This window comes from Lagenorhynchus albirostris, chromosome 7 (genome assembly GCF_949774975.1).
Source record: "Lagenorhynchus albirostris chromosome 7, mLagAlb1.1, whole genome shotgun sequence".
Lineage (NCBI taxonomy): Eukaryota > Metazoa > Chordata > Mammalia > Artiodactyla > Delphinidae > Lagenorhynchus > Lagenorhynchus albirostris.
The window spans coordinates 51947457-51952320 of record NC_083101.1 but is presented as its reverse complement, the minus strand read 5'-3'; positions in this window follow the sequence as shown (position 1 = coordinate 51952320).

The following is a 4864-nucleotide window of genomic DNA, read 5'->3' as shown; positions in this document are numbered from 1 at the left end:
AAATGCTCAATTGTCCCATCAACGTCACTTCCCAAACACAAATTCAAAGATAAGATTACTAAGCATATCTAGACCACTGACCACAGAGCATCAAACTCCAAGCACTCCTGCACTGCTTTTACGTCTAGGAAATGGATCCTACTCATTCCTGGAGAGCCCAGATTCTCTCATATCCCCTTTCCTGTGCATACACTCTGTAGGTATGTCAGCTTCCTACAAGTCTCCTCCTTTCCGTTTTCCTCTCAAAGTACATAACATGTCCCTTCTTCAGGATTTTGACCTAGATTGCTAATGAGGCAATAAGCATAGAGCCATAACCCAAGTGATTAAATGCCGTTCTGCTTCTGCCTCCTTCCGTCTCCCTTCCCCACAGACCAGCAAGGAAGAAGGGACAAGCTTTTTATTTCTTCCAATGTGCCTGCACTCCCCTGCTACCTTGCATCCTATTTCTTCATGGAGACACTAAGCCTTAAAGTAAAGAGGTGGCTTTTCTACATTACAAAGGAAATCTATGATCATCATGCTTAGATCTTATTCTGAGAGTAAGGAAATTCAGGAATTCCTTCTCTAATGTTGCCTCATTTAAGCATATTGTTTTGTTCTGGACTAATAAAATCTTACTCTGCATTGTCAAAAACTGACTGTGGGGGCTTCCCTGGTGGCGCAGTGGTTGAGAGTCCGCCTGCCGATGCAGGGGACACGGGTTCGTGCCCCGGTCCGGGAAGATCCCACATGCCGCGGAGCGTCTTGGCCCATGCGCCATGGACGCTGAGCCTGTGCATCTGGAGCCTGTGCTCCGCAACGGGAGAGGCCACAACAGTAGGAGGCCCGCACACTGTAAAAAAAAGAAAAAAAAAAAAAAAAAACTGACTGTGGGAAGGTACCCTAAGGCATAAGGGTAAGCAGTACACCATGGCCTGCCTTCCAGGGTTCTTATAATTGTACGACCTTGTAGAGCTATTGTGAGGACAGAATGAACATAGATAAAACCCAGAACGGTACCTCCCAACTGCTATGCACTATAAAAGTGGTGGCTGCTACCTCAGACTTTGATGATGCTTTGCTTTATTACGCTTTGCAGACATCATAGTTTTTACAAATGGAAGGTTTGTGGCAACCCTGCACTGCCAGATGATAGGTAACATTTTTTAGCAATAAACTATTTTTTAATTAAGGTAATAGATTTTTTTAGACATAATGCTATCACATAATTAATAGACTGTAGTATAGTGTAAACATAACTTTTATATGCAGTGGGAAACCAAAAAAATTGTGTAACTCGCTTTATTGTGATTCTTGCTTTATTGCTGTGGTCTGGAACCAAAGCTGTAATATCCCTGAAATATGCCTGCATCGGCTTTTTCTTCTCTACATAGCGTCTCTGCTCTAACTTCCCTATCATCTGAGGCACATGAATGCCTCTGGCACAACAGAGGGAAGCCATGCCCAAAACAATGCAAAAGAGAATTGGATATTTCAAATAGTATCTCTCTGTTACACGCATTTCATTTAACATTCAAAAGTTAAAAGTCAGTGGTGGAGCAGCCTGATGGAATAACTGAGGACACAGGCATCTAATTTGTAGCAACATGGATGAACCCACAGATTACCATACTAAGTGAAGTAAGCCAGAGAGAGAAAGACAAGTATCACATGATACCAATTATATGTGGAATCTAGAAAAGAGACACAAATGAACTTATTTACAAAACAGAAATAGACTCTCAGACTTGGAAAACAAACTTATGGTTACCAAAGGGAAAAGGTGGGAGGGGGGAGGGATAAATTGGGAGTTTGGGATTGACATATATACACTACTATATTTAAAATAGATAACCAGCAAGTATCTATCGTACAGCATAGGGAGCTTTGCTCAATACTCTGTAATAACCTAAATGGGAAAAGAATATGAAAAAGAATAGATATATGTATAACTGAATCACTCTGCTGTTCACCTGAAATTAACACAACGTTGTTAATCAACTATACTCCAATATAAAATAAAAGTTAACAAAAACATCATTGTCAAAACTCTCTTCCTTTCCCTTCCCTCCTCCTCAGTTTCTCCCCCCTTCTATCTCTCTCGTTCTCTCTCTCTCTCTCTCCATCAAGAGCCTACTCCACTGACAGTCTTTATCAGTCTGGCAGAGACACTGCAAAAAAAAAAAAAAAAAAAAGAACACAGCTATTCTGAGAATTAAACGAGATCATACGTACTGTCTGTCAGTCCCCATTATCGCAGGTCCCGTATTTGCGGATTCTCCTGCTCTAGAATCCGTAACCGAAAAGTCAACACTTACGGCACTTCCACGGTCACTCATGCACATTTACAGAGCGATGAAAAACATGAGCCACCGCACGCACACAGACCCAGCTGAAGCCAAACTCTGCCTTATTTCAGCTCTCATACTGGAAACAAGTGTCTTTTCAGGGTTATTTAGTGCCAGCCTTGTCTCATTTTTGTTTGTGATTTTGCTGTTTAAAATGGGCACACACCCCCACCCCAAAACATAGCACTGCAGTGCTATCTCGTGTATTCCTAAGTTCAGGAAGGCCATGGTGTGCCTTACACAGAAATACATGTTAGACAGCCGTTGGCTGTGACTTCAATGTTGATCAACCAACTATATATATTAAATAAGGGGTCTTTAAACAGAAACAGAGTGTATGTTGATTGGTTGGTGAAAATATTTTGACTAGAGACTCACAGGAACCCAACCCTCTAGCAACAATGCTTTACTATTTGCTAATTCAGTGCTCTCAGCAACTTTATAGAACTGCCATGAAAAATGAGAATCGACGACATATCCATAATGTATGGATATATACGCATATATGGATACGGATACACATTGTACAGTTGGCCCTTAAACAACATTGGGGTTAAAGGCATGCACCATTTACATAGTTGAAAATCCACATATAACTTAACAGCCAGCCCTCTGTACATGGGGTTCTGCAACTGCAGATTCATCCAACCACAGATCAAGTAGTACTGTAGTACATATTTAGTGAAGAAAAAAAAAAGTTCCCATGAAAGTGGATTTCAAACCAATGTTGTTCAAGGGCCCACTGTATGTAAGTATATGTATGTATGTGTATACAAATATCTGGCAAGTAAAAGGTAGTCAACATATAATCAATATTATTAAGCCCGCTTAAAGATGAAAAAAATAAGCTTCATAATGGTAGATTCCTTATCCATGACTGTCCGGGTACCCATTGTAATACCTGTTCTACTTCTCTGTTGCTGCATAACAAACTTCCCCACACTTAGTGGCATGAAACCACCACCACTGTATTTCGCTCATGGATTCAGCAGGTCACAACCTCTGACAGGACACATGGGGGATGACTCGTCTCTAGTTCATGATGTCTGGTTTCTTCCATTTCCACAAAGATATAAAGGACTGGTAAAGAGGAAAAATAGTCTGGTACGGGTCATTGTGTGAAGATTTTTATCTAGGCCCAGATTTTTCCATGTGATGCAGATCACGTTGTGAAACATAATACAAAGGACAGATTTCAATAACAACAAGGGTAAACGTGGTTCTGAATGAAAGTACAGACACCTCTATAGAGACATGTTGCTATTTCTTTAATTTCGAGATTGCCTGTTGTAATCCTTCCTTATAAAGAGACGGTAGCAAGTTGGGACATTCATGCCCCCAGAAACACTCACTTTGAAACACAGATGCAAATGGATTACCTTCCCACAAAGCCCAAGGTAAAATACAACTTATGCCAGGTGATGGATTAGAATATTCCAGCATGGGTTTATGTTGTCAACCCCTATCAATACAGCACCAATCAGAAGAGATTAGTCTGGCATTGTCGAGATTCTTGTCTAACAATTGTAGTTTAGAATTTGAAAGTGTGCTGTCTCGCTTTATATCAACATCACTGTAAAGTAACATTGAATAAATAGAGAATAAATTGTAGGCAGAGAATAATTTTTTGACATGCAAGTTTAACTATAACAAAGGAAACCTTTTAAGATGTCACTGCATTCAGATAAGAAAACACCTCTTTTATCAACTGTGACCATGTGCATGTGGATGTTTAAGAATTCGAAAACCTCCTGGTAAAGTTTCTCATTTTTTAAAAAACGACATTAACTCAGGAAGGAGAGAAAATTCACCGTTCACCAACTTAATCTACATGTTCTTTAGAATATTTGATACTTTGATTCATGTTCTTCCTTAGTCTCACCTTCTCAAAGAGCCAGTAAAATATGTACCTGTACCAACAGAAATTGGTTGTCTTACACCTCGAAGTTCCTTAATCCCCTGGGGCCTCAGAAATTGCACCCTGGCTCCTGAAGAGGCAGATCTGGGTCATTTTACAAACTTCTGTCCAGACGTAACACAAAAAAGTATCTCCTTATTCTAGCTACAGACAAGAAAGACACTTCCCTTAGCTGCCAGAATCTTGACCAAAAAAAACTCAGCCTTGCAGTTTTGATCTGACCCCAAACTATTTAGTATTAAAAACTTTTATGGCTCCCATGTGCCCACAGGAGAAGGTCTAACCCTCCTTAACATGTTCTAGAAGGCCCCTTCTGATCCAGCCCTGCTTCACCTCCCACTGCTTCTCATCCCCATTCCAACCAGGAGGACTGAATCCCAGCCACAATGAGCTGCTTGCTGTTCTACAAACATCTCCACGGCTTTGGGGCCATCTCACTCCTGTTGTTCTCTTTGTCTAGAATTCCCTTCCTCTACTTCTTCAGCAAAAAGGTGACCTCCTCTGTAATGACTTCCCTTTCTAGTTCTTACACACTGTGTACACACACACACACACACACACACACACACACACACACACACACACACACACACACACACACACACACCCCTCTCAG